General features: G+C 35.1%; 1 protein-coding gene and 1 pseudogene across 3 annotated transcripts in view; both read left to right on the top strand.

Annotated features, from left to right (window-relative positions):
• LOC111512232 (uncharacterized) overlaps positions 1 to 13178 on the top strand; it is a 159614-nt gene that overhangs the window by 69745 nt on the left and 76691 nt on the right. For 2 of the 3 annotated variants that reach the window (XM_074169573.1, XM_074169677.1), the window contains exon 3: positions 6378 to 6427. The gene's annotated coding sequence lies outside the window, so the exon portion shown is untranslated. Of the gene's footprint in view, positions 1 to 2283; positions 2554 to 6377; positions 6428 to 13178 lie in introns of those variants that run through there. The other variant, XM_074169627.1, reaches the window with a different exon arrangement.
• On the top strand, positions 9944 to 11902 carry LOC141479908 (uncharacterized; annotated as a pseudogene).

The following is a 13178-nucleotide window of genomic DNA, read 5'->3' on the forward strand; positions in this document are numbered from 1 at the left end:
CTTCCGAATATATTTTGTGTCGACATTGGCAAAACATAATATTATATACAGTGTGTGAAAGCCAAATGGAATAAATTCATTATTTCGATTACTGTAAATATTTAAAAAAATATCCCGAAACACGTCAAATGTAAATTATAATTTGACATTTTTCATCGTAAAAATGCCACCCCTACCTTCAACTCTCTTTGAATGACAGGTACAACTCCCAAATTTTCAAATAGGAGGTATAGGTTTGTGATATATCGTTTGAAAGATCTCTTCATTCTCTATTCAAAATTTTTATTGCTTTCAAGTTTAAAGCAACAATTAAGATGAGTACACATTGCTCTTCACATATTCCTATAAAAAAATCTAATGATGAAAGATCAGGTGATTGCGCTGGCCATTCAATCAATCCTCGCCTCCCTATCCACCGATTGGGAAATGTTGTATGGAGGTATTGCCGGACAGTAACTTGGTAATGTGGTGGTTCTCCATCCTCCTGAAACCATATCGTATTCACTGGGACTTGAGAGTTTCCTGGATCAGAATATAAATTTGCAAAACGTGGAATGACATCATTTTGAAGTAGTGCCAAACAATTATCGCCATTCAAGTTGCCCTCAATGAAAAAGGGACCAATGATATGGTTTCCCTGCCCAAACATGAGCCTTTTGAGGGTATTGCGTGTGTTCTTCTCTCATCTAGTGAGGATTTTTCGTTGACCAGTACCGGGAATTTTGCCGATTAGCATGACCGTTAAGAGACAAAGTACACTCATCAGAAAACATAAAGTCCTCTAATTGGATGATATTGTTATCCAACATGTCCATCATTTGCTCACAAAAATAAGTTCTTCTATCAAAATCGTCTTCAATGAGCTCCTGAGTAGGTATCATTTTCATAGGGATGTATTTCATTTTATTGTAATATGTTTACTATCGATGTATGGCTAACATTAAATGTAGTGGATGCCTGTCCACTCGATGTATGTGGGTTTTCCTCAAAATCAAGCATCACTTCTAATTTGAGTTCATCACTCATTGCATTGGTAGCTGATTTTTATCTGCCCCACATGACCAAGCTCGCGAAACTGCTTCTCTATTTTGCTTATTGTTCCTTGAGATAAGGGCGGTAAATTAGAAAATTTCTCATGAAATAGGCGAGCTACTTCCTGTTGGGTTCGGGTTTCATCTCCGTAACCAATCATTTGTTAAACAATTATTTTATGCATTTCCGTTAATCTAACTATTTGTCAGACTTGAAATTGACGAACTTTAAACCTCAATTAAAATATTGACAACTGATGTTGTAACATAAAAAACAAGTTGACAAGGCGTTTCAAACTAACGTTGCCACGGAAATTATTTACCATCTAAACTGAAAATTGCTATGGTTTTTGCTTACTTTCTTACTACCAATACCTCAGCATGAAATGAGTTTTGAGTATATTGCAATAAGTTTTGAGTATATTTCATCGAATTTCGGTAACTACATGATTTTAATTTACTTTTTCTACACCCGTACTCTAACAATACACTTATATGACCATAATCCGTTTCATAATGATATCCATTATGATACAGATTTTTCATAACGATACAGATTATCAACCAATAGAAACCCATAATTTTTCAATCAAGAATCCTGTTCGTTTGTTTGTCCTAGATTCTAACCTAAGTAACTAATTGCTTTATTTGTCAAAATCAGTTTTCATATTACCTACCTATATTACCAAAATATCTGAAAACAGCGATATAGAAGGAATACCATCGACTCCAATATTTTTAAAAGATCAGATTACAGTTGTTATATTCAATATAAATATAATTTGAATCTTTATAGTTTTCATATATCCATGATAATACCATTAAGTTTGTGTTTTTTTTTAAATATGAGTTAATTACTGTAAATGTGTTCAATACAAATATAATATTTATAGTTTTCCATTATTTATCGGGTTTAAAAAAAATAGCGTATGCAACTCTCATGTAATGGTTATTAATACACTCGCATATACCATACAAAACTCGCCTTCGGCTCGTTTCGTATCCCGGTTAATGCTCGTGTCTTAATAACCATCATTACATGATCGTTGCATAATATACTATTATCTTATGTGTTGCAATAAACTTGAAAGCGATAACATTTTTGAATAGGTAATGAAGATACTTTTCAAACGATATATCACAAGTCTATACTTCTCATTTAAAATATTGAGGGTTGTACCTGTCATTCGACGGGGGTTGAAGGTAGGGGTAGCATTTTCCGTTGAAGTATGTCAAATTATAATTTAAATTTGACGTGTCTCGGGATTTTATTTGAATATGTACAGTAATAGAAATAATGAACTCATTTCATTTGGCTTTTACAAACTATTTATACACCACAATAATAAAATTTCAGTGCCCATAAAAATATACCGGTATTTGCGGTGTAATGAGAAAAAATAGTGAATGAGATAAATATAAAAAGTCTTGATCAATGCTGGTGAATCAATGAGTCTCATTGAATCCGTTTTTGCTTCAAGGTCGCACGAGCTAATCTAAGGATCCCACTTGAAATAATGAGGTATTGTTTGATTTGCAGAGGTTGAATGAGCATAAAAAAACTCCGGAGCTGATAAAAAGCGAGCATTGTGAAGTGAAACAGTTATGAAATTATTTCAGTTGGTATTGTATACAAATATTAATTTGACGTCATCCATTCTATCTATAATTGAAATATGTGATATATCTGAAATGAGATGAAATACAATTTTTTTTGAGTTCAATCAATTACCTTTCGTGCTTTTTGCTCAGTTTGGTTTCCTTATCAGGCGAGATAAAATATATATTATGTAAAAAGCAAACTTGATCTGATCATAAGATTTTATTTGTTATGAAAAACAGTGCTCTCATTAGTATTTTCCCTGTTTCTATTTTGAAATGACACGACATGTTTCGCTAACATTTTCGTAGTGAATAATGAACTTCTTGAAATAAATACAACTTAATATACCTACGATATCTGTAAAACATTATATCGAGTGGTCCAACGAAAAGTATGCACCTTGCTTTTCTCCTTTTTTTGTAACTTAACGCAAAAATGCTCGGACAGGTCAATTTTGTAACAACCCTAAAATTTTAAATGGAAAGTGGGGTCGAGTGATATATCATTTGAAAGGGCACAAAATTCTCTTTCCAATGATATCTAATTTGTTGTATTTACTTGAATAGTTATAAAATAAGCAAGAACATTTACTCGATATTTTTGGTATTAATAAAAATGCGGAAAAATGGCATTTTTATCACTACTACATTCCTCAATTTCTCTCGTGCGTTTTTTGGTTCAAATAACAACAGCAGATAAGTGTACAAAAAGAATTTAGGCAAACGTTCATTGATTCAGTACGGTTGCTTTTGAAATTATTTCAACTTTACGCTAAAAATGGTTTATTCCATTCCTGAACGAGTTGAAATTGTTAAACTTTATTATCATCATAATAGTTGTGCTAGACTTACTGCTCGCCTCTTTAATAACAGTCATCCCGGGAAAAATGTGAATGATTCGTACGTTGCCAAGTTAGTCCAAAAGTTTGTCGATACCGGATCTGTCTGAAATGTGAAACACCAGCCACGGAAACCGATCAGAAATGAAGTAGTGGAAGTCGCTGTTTTGGGACATGTTGAATTGGATCATACTCAAAGTACCCGTCAGCTTGCTGCAGCCTCAGGTGTCTCTCGTTCGTCCATAATACGGATTTTAAAAGCCTATAAATTTCATCCTTACAAAATTAAATTAGTACAGGAACTCAATGAAGATGATCTGATAGAAGGCTGCAATTATGTGAACAACTGAGCCAGCTACTAATTGATGATCCGCACCTATCATTCAACACGTGCTTTTCTGATGAGAGTACATTTTTTTTTTAATGGAGCTGTGGATAGGCATAATTGCCGTTACTGGGATGATAGTAACCCACACTTATTCCGAGAGGTCCATACCCAGTACCCTCAAAAAATCAATGTCTGGTGTGGCATATTAGGTAGTCATATCGTAGGGCCACTTTTTATTCCTGGGAATTTAACTGGTGAGGTCTACCTAAACATGCTTGAAGATACAATTTATCTTCTCATAACAGAAATAATTGAAAATGACCAAAATCATAATGATGATCGGCTTCATTTCCAGCAAGATGGAGCACCTCCTCACATGTTGCTCCGGTAAGAGAGTTTTTAGATGACCGGTTTCCTGGACAGTGGATTGGAAGGAGAGGCCCCATCGAATGACCTGCCAGGTCACCTGATGTATCGCCTTTAGACTTTTCCCTTTGGGGACACTTGAAAAATAAATGTTTTGCTACGCAGCCCGAGTCCATAGAAGATCTTCGCCAACGAATTACAGCAGAGTGCAGAAATATAACACCTGATATGCTACAGAATGTTAGGAATAGATTTGAACAAAATCTGTATTATTGTATGGAAGCAAATGGGTCACATTTTCAGCACTTGCTGAAGTAGGATTCTACTAAGCCAATTACACATTTCAAAATACTGGGTTGTAGTTGTTTTTCTTCATAATACCTACATGTTTGAATGAAATACAACAAATTAGATATCATTGGAAAGATATTTTTGTGCCCTTTCAAATGATATATCACTCAACCCCACTTTCTATTTAAAATTTTAGGGTTGTTACTCACCCTCGCTAGGGGGTTGAAGGCAAAGGTAGAAAAATACATCTAAAATGTGTCCCCCTCGGAAGCAAAATTGACCTATCCGAGCATTTTTGCGTTGAGTTACAAAAAAGGAGAAAAGCAAGGTGCATACTTTTCGTTGGACCACTTGTTATTTTCCAATGAAAAAGAATACAACTAAAAATCTAAACACCCAATTTCGGGTAATAAGATATACATATACCTAAAAAATGAATATCACAATGAAAATTCGCTCAAATGTCTGTTATACAAAATCCCAAGTCTGTCACGGTATCAGCTAGGAAAATAGTTGTTTTCGACGGACATTTGCCATGTCATGCTGGGTAAGTGTGTTGGGAGGGGTAGATATTCCATTTTTTTAGCTAAAGGGGGAATGTTGGATCAATTCATGAGGGAAAAATAACTTTTCGACTGTAATGATTATCTTATACCCTATTGATTATGCGAACACGGTTGTTTCAAAGTAATATTTCCTTCCATGAACTGACTGAGACTGAGAAAGACTGAGAAATATTAGCTCCAGGTGACAGAACACTCAAACACAAACGAAAAGATTGATGAATGTACCATATAATGATGAACAATCCCATATGGGGTTACTGAATTAGCTGGTGAGGCGCTAAAATGATTGGTTCGGTACCAAATTAGAAAACGGGTCTTTAATAAACATAAAGAATAGTGGAAACACAAACGGAGTTTCGAGAAAAAAAATAGAATAAAAAAACTGTCTAATTAAATGGCAATTCACTGGGTATTGTTCATTTAGAGAGCGAGTGAAGGAAAGATGCAGACAATGCGACAAAAAGATAAAGACAATCCGTCATGCCTTTTGTGATGGATCACAGAACACAATATATAGACAACAACAAAACAAGTTTAGAAGAGTATTTTTTCAATGAGGGGTAAAGTATTGATAAATATATTATTGTTCACATGCATTTGCTGTATGAATACTTTTCAAGAATTTTTGTAAAAAGGCGTGTCTTTTGTATGCAAGAAATAAATATTTTAAAATGGAATCTTGAAACATTCTTCTCTTCAAAGGTACCTACACTGTAGGTTCTAGTAAATGCTTGCCGAAAACAAACTACTTTCCCAGCTAATACCACGATGGACATTGAATGGTATGCGTAACATTCCTGATAGTTATCTTTCAGAGGATAGCCTTGTAGATGATTCTTGTTCATCCAACAGCATGACCACTTTTGGAGAGATAAATTTCATTTGAAATATTTACTTTCTTATAGGCATGTATCTCTTCTCGATACAATCATTAGATTTATTTTGATTTCCGTTAGAGAATTGGAGCTGTTACTAATTAACAATATTTCTCTTAGACGATGGTTTCATACTTGCAGTCGAGCACCGTTGAAACCAATTGAGTCTCAAGAACACTGCTGTTTGGACCGGGATCTTTCCTGCACTGATGGGAAGTAATAAATCGTAGTGATATTTTCGATTCCTGCTGAAACACCTGCGAGACTAATCTCTGTGGAAATCTCGCATATATGTCTGACGGATATAATTCAATGTACAGCGTGGTATTAGCCGGGAAAATAGTTGTTTTCAGGCAGGCAGTCACAAGAACTTACGGTGTAGATAGTTGGGAGAAATGAATGTTCAGAGATTTCATTTTGACTTGTAACCATCTTGAGCTCGCATGAAAATTATGACTGATGAACTTTTTCATTTTCAGGTCATCAGTTACGAGAAGATTTGAATCTTTTATTGGAGGCTGATTAAATGGTGAGTTGATTTAAAATTCTTTCTATTTCTGAATATTTTTACAATACTTATTCCAATACTACTTCATTATAGCAGGGGAGCCCACGATGCAAAATGGGGATTTACTCGAGCGTCATTGAGACATATTAGGTTGCAAAGCTTAGATAATAAGAAGACAAAAATGTTATATAATATATACCTTTTCATCGGTGGGAGAAACGGCTATAGATTTTCAAATATGTAAAAATACTGTTGCATGGTCATACTCGAGCGCATCAGATATTGATTGCATCAATGTCCTGCGTATTTTTAATAATATTGGTATGTTAATCTGATCGTTTGCATGATGTGGGTGGTTGTACGTAAGGGTTAAAAGTGGAAAGGAAAAAAATTTAATCGAGCGCGTCAGATTTTCTAAGGGGGTGTTAATGCAACAAAAAAAAGATCTCATTAAATAATCTGACGATTTCGATCTGACGCAAACTCGCGGTCATTATTATAATGTGCGAAAAAAATTCGCCATTTTGAAAAACTCAAGCGCGTCAGATTAGGATATATATGGTTCTTCTTTATGTTTTAGACGTGCTGTCTCATAATCTGACGATTATCTAGAGGGATTCGCTTAATCTGATAGAAACAATTTTTTTTTCATTATCATCTTCATCTTCATCGCGAACGAGTCTCTGTGATCAGCTTTGATGACGTCATGGCAACAGAATTCAGAGTGGGGAAGGAGTGAGAGAGTAATAGATAGAGAAAAAGTGAATAGATAATAGAGGAATAGAAACACGGAGAGGGAAATATAGGTATCACACAGCGTCAGATTATATATTTTTCGTTATCCTTGAATTATTTCCTTCAAAATAAAAAAAAATCAGCTACGCTCGAGAATGTCAAAATGACGTTATTTTTTCACAACTTTGCTGCCCTCCCCTTTCTTTACGTCACTCTCAAATTGTCAGATTACTGGAATATACACTTTTTAGCAGGTAATTAACTCACCCTACCTTAATCTGACACGCTCGAGAATTTCTGATGATCAATTTTTTTTTACTAATCTGATCCTTTATCACTCACAGGCGGCCTTATATATGGGGCTCATATTTGGTGAAGGTACTCAACCGGGTACAAGGTATCCCCCTGTATAATAATCTGCCGCGCTTAAGTAAATCCCGAAATCCCCGCTTGGGCTCCCCTATTATTATGTGAGAGATTTACGTTACAATTATCGTTCAAACGGTGGTAACAACCAATACATAGAAACTGTTGTACAACAAATTCGTATCATCTTGAAGCTCCTTAAGAAGCACAACGTAGAATTTAGTCTAGTATTAAATGTAACATGTTACAAAAAAGTTTCATTTGAAAAAGGTTTGGCGGTGGTTTGCAGGTTTCTATGTCTGGCGTTTTGTCCGCTACTGCGGTAGATATTATCAAAGGCGATGTGGCAACTGTCACAGTGCTCGAGTTGGTACTCGAGTTGATGTTCCTGTTGTTATGAACAACGATGCTGGATTTTATTCTGGTTTTATATTATTTTTAGCGGGCATGGCTGTGTTTATTTTACTTAGATCACCTGACTTTGTGTACCTTTAAGGACAGGCAGCCACATTTTATAAATGTTCATTGCTTTAAAATTATTCCTGTATTTTTGAATTTATATTGCCGCTCTATATGTATACTCTTGGATAGTAATTTTGAGTTTTATTAAGTGTTAGTGTATTTTCAAATGAGATAATGTGAATGTTTTCTTTGTTGAGAGCATGTTGGGTTACAACTGATTCATTATTTTGTCCAAGCCGACAAGTTTTCCTGTAATTTCATAAACTACACCAGATTGTCAGGTGTAGCTTATGAAATTACTGTTGATCTTCATTAAGTAACGGCCGAATCAATCAGAAATGTCTCCTGTGTTGAGAAAAAGGGGTATCTACACTTCTTTTCGTGGTTCCAATGCAGACCAAGACGCAGCTACAAGGAATCCGGTATACCCCAGTGTTGCTAATGGTTCTCTAGGGTCTTTTTGTTGGCCTAATAATTGGTTTCACGTCGAGTTTCTCTAAGATTCTCCCAATTCGCTCTTTAACATTTTTATCATAGGGAAGGAAGACTTTTTCCTTGACCATCCTAGCTCGAATTATCCATCGCTGTATCCGTTTCCTTTGAAGGTATTTTTGATGTGATTGAGTTTCTCAGGAAGGCTCTCGGGTTCACAAATACGTCGTGCTCTCTCAACCAAAGTTTTCATTACCCCTCTCTTTTGTTGTGGCTGATAGTTAGAGTTATTTTTCAGGTACCCGTATGTGTGTGTTGGTTTCCTGTACGATCCAATGTACCATCTTTACGTCTGTTCACAAGATCATCCAAGAAGGCTAGAGCCCCTTGGGTTTCCATTGTGAATTGGATTTTTGAGTCGAGAGAGTTCAGATTCGATAGAAACCTATCCTTTACTTCCTCCGCAATGCACAATTATTAATCGCGATCCTTTATTTGCAGGCATGTTAGGCGTACACAATCTCAAACCATCAGTCCACCCTTTCGTAACTGTGTCGTGAGTGTCATACCAAGTTTCGTCCAAATAGAAAATTTGCCGTTGTTCTTGTCTATATTTAGTTATTTATTCTAAGTATTTGTTACGCAATTCCACTATTCTTCTGCTTCCCGTAGCTGCTTGACGTTTGTTTATTATTTTGAATCTAAATCCCAGTTTCTTTATCCAATTCTGAAAAGTTTTATTACAGCAGCTCACGTTATGGCCGGATATATTCAATTTCTTCCTTACGATTTTAGTTGTAGGAATCTCATTGCTTCTGTAACAGTCGTTTATTTTTTTTAATGATTTTATTAGATGAATATCTGAAGGTTTTGGCAATCGCGTATCACATCGCGTCTTGCATTCATAAGGTTTGTTTCTGACTATTTTACGTATAGTTCAGAAAGGAATTTCGGTGAAATCTGATGTTGCTTGTAATAGTTTGTTTCTGTCGAAACCAAATCTTATTCACTGGTATCTCTTTTTCGCATTGTTCACCAGCGCTATTGGAATCACTACACAGGAAAAAGTCTGCTTTATTATCACACTCGTTATTACTATTAGTACTTGTTCAAAGACACCACATTTTACACAGTTATCAAACATTTTAAGTAATTATAACTGCACCAATATCGAATTTCAACACTCAAATCGCGATCAGTTCCTGAACTGAACATTCACAACACATGACTTCAAAATTTAATTTTATGACTCTTCAGCCATTCATAAAACTCGGTTAGTAAAAATCATCCAACACGAACCGCCGATTCTTCAGTCTACGTGGACTAGCCGGCAGCGGCTTTATCTCTTTGTATTGGTTTTTTTGGCCTTTGAGGGCGCCGATAGCTTTAAGTGTTCACAATATGTCTGTTCGTAAAATACATCACCCCACTGGAAATCAGTTGATGACCAACAATGAGTAAATAGGGCGGTTATATCTGCTGGGAATAATTCGCTAATTAGCCGTATCGTGTCCTTGTTCGGAACCATAGTGTGTAAGAAGACCTCGTCGAAACTTAGTAGTATGTCTCCAGGACCCAACTTCATATCTCTACTTTTTTTAGTAGTATTCCTAGTCCTAATGGTTCAAGAAAATGAAAAATGTCAAAAGTATTACCTAGTTGTGATAGGTCGTGTGTGTTTTGTATCTGTTTCTCATTTTATTTTTGCTGTTTTTTTTGACATCTCGAATTTTTTTTGATACTTCAACATTTTTTTAGGGTCTCAACTTTTTTTTCGAGATCTCGACTCGAACTAGGAGAAGAATTCATCAACTTCAGACGAAATTGGAGATCTCGAAAAAAATGAAAATTAGAGTGTGATTCGTGAATATAGCTCATCAATAACCACTTTTCAGAACATGACTCTCATAGTTTTGCGAATTTCTCGTTTCTATATCTACAGATATAGATCTACAGTGAATATAACGGTTTCTCACCGGTAAAAAATCGAATCATCTGGCTTTCAGCCATGTAAATATATTAATAACTGACATAAAAAAATGACCACCTGGAGAAGATTGGCAACAGAAACCGTAAATGTAAATTGATAATACACTAATAATACAACGTGATTTACTGGTGTTGAAAGTTTCTACATCGGTTTCGATAAGACATGACTATTTATAAAATAAACCAGTTTGAGCTTTAGAACTTCCGATCGAACATTAAAGAAGTCATTACTAATTTTAATGAAGATACTCAAAAGAAAGTGTTATTACATCGCAGGCAAAGGAAAGAAGCGATTCCTGTTAAAAATTGCCAGTCTCATAACACTGTTAATCATCACGATGTTAGTTTTATTCGTTATGATTTGGATTATAATACAATAAACACACTGAGAAATATTGATTGTATGTACCCATTCTGGCTTCTGAATATATTGAAAAACATTGAGAATGCATGGCTCTGAAAAAGTGCTGTGCCGTAGAATTAGTAAAATAAATAAACTTTACTTATTTTAGTCCCATTACAAGCAGCCCATTGTATTATTTTTATAAATCACCCTGTTTTATGAATGAGAAAAAGTTACATGAGCCAGGTTCTGAGAAAGTTTGAAACAAGTGGATCGATTGATTTATGTCTGGCAGAAGCCAATATGTAACCATCACCAATGTAATCAAGGGTATCAAAAGAACAATCAACTCTCAACGGACACCTCTATCACAAGGTTCAGTCTTGGGACCTGTAGTATTTCGAGTGTATAAAGATAAATTTGACGAGTCTGTTTCTGATGGAAAGATCGTGAAATTCTCTTATGACGTTGGTAGGATTATAACAAGCTCCGACTAAACGAGTATACATCGGAAATGCGAGCAAACAATGAGATCTTTGAACTGGTGGTTTTCCAGTAACTCGCTTGTTTTCAATTCAAATGAAACGGTAATTATTCAATTTTGTAATTATCAAAAATTCTTGATCCACTATATATTAATGTGGATAAACAGCGGCTTCCATTGTGGAAAAGTACCAAGTTTTTGGGATTTGAGATTGACAAAAACCCTCAGTGAGAAAATCCAGACCATTCTCAAAGCAGCTAACGTTGACGTAGAACCATACTGGCATGGATTTTTTACCAATGTGCTAGAAGGAATTAGCGTCAGGGAACTATCACCAACATTGGGTTTGGAGTAGGAAGCGCATCCTCGGCAGGAGATGCTGCAGCTCCAGCTGCTGCTGAGCCTGCCGAAGAGAAAAAGAAGAGGAAAGAAAAACCTGAAAAGTCTGATGATGGTATTGGTATTGGACTCTTTGATTAGAGTATACGGTTTTTAACTGTGTGACATAAGATTAATCTTTAAAGCACATTGCGATGGACTCACAACAAAATTGCATTCTTAGGCATTTCAGCAATGAAATCTTAGCCATACTCTCAGTCTCAGTCAATTAACACTAAGCAAAAAAAATATATCAAGTTCCACTAGCTCGAGAGCGGATTGCTCTCAATGGTCCTAATGTTGCAAGTCCTCGTTTATTATTTAGTGTTCTACCAAATGAAATAAGAAAAAGCAAAACATTAGAGAGGTTTAAAACAGAAATTGATTTTTTTTCACTCTTGAATGGGTTTTACAGCGTTAATGATTACACAGGATTGTAGGATATTTAACTAGTGATTTTAACAGTATTTTGTGTGCAAATTATGGAGAAAACAGTAAAAAACTCTATCACCTATAGATAAGTCATAAATATCACCTGAAATTTTCTTATTAAATGGGTTTTAAAGTTTGGTAGGGGTTCGATGTTTCTGCATTATATAGCCTATATAGTGGTTACAAAGTGGTTACACTAAGTTTCCATGTTTCCTATGTGAATGGGATAGCAGTGACAGGAAACAACACTATGCCAAGCAGCTGTGGCCAATAAGAAAGGGTCTTATTCCTAGAGTTAAAAATGTTGGAAAACAAAGTTTAGTGGATCCTAAAAAAATCTTACTTCCACCACTCCATATCAAATTGGGGCTAATGAAACAGTTTGTGAAAGCATTAGACAAAAAAGGAGATTGTTTCAAGTATCTTTCTGAAAAGTTTCCTGGTCTATCCGATGCTAAACTACAAACTAAACTGAAATGATACAAAACCACAAAATGTTGGGCTGCAACATGAGTGTCAAAGTCCATTTCCTTCACTCACATCTGGACTACTTTCCCGAAATCTAGGGGCTGTAAGTGAGGAACAAGGAGAACGATTTCATCAAGACATAAAAGAAATGAAACGCAGATACCAAGGTTAGTGGAATTTAACATGATGGCAGACTACTGTTAGATGCTAAAAAGGGAAAATTCACAAGAAAACAGCCGAAAAAGTACCAAAAGAAACTTTGACGGAAAAAAAAAACGTTTTTACAAATTATGTATCACTATTATGCTTAGTTTAGCTAGTAGCATTGTTTTCTTTTGCTTTTACTTCATGTTAAAATAATAAAAATAAATCCACAATTCCTCGTTTTTTGTACTTTTTCAAATATTTCATCCTTATTACTTTGTAGGCAAACCTTACGTGATAGATGAAAACAAATGTCATTTTTGAAGTCAGCGCAAAAAACTACATGAAGATCGGTTAACGAAATCAAAACAATTTCTCTGTGTGTCTAGTTTGAGTGCAGTAGTCAGTAATTTATCTCTTACTGACTATTCCTACTACAATTACTTATGAAATTGTCAAATAGAACAATTAGGAATTAGATTTGATTGGACTGTTACAAGAAAATTTGCAATTTGCTACCCGAAATCATTGATGCTTAT

The sequence above is a fragment of the Leptinotarsa decemlineata genome, unplaced genomic scaffold, assembly GCF_025532065.1.
Source record: "Leptinotarsa decemlineata unplaced genomic scaffold, Ldec_3_MD MMD2_P_RNA_scaffold_1, whole genome shotgun sequence".
In the NCBI taxonomy this organism is placed as follows: domain Eukaryota; kingdom Metazoa; phylum Arthropoda; class Insecta; order Coleoptera; family Chrysomelidae; genus Leptinotarsa; species Leptinotarsa decemlineata.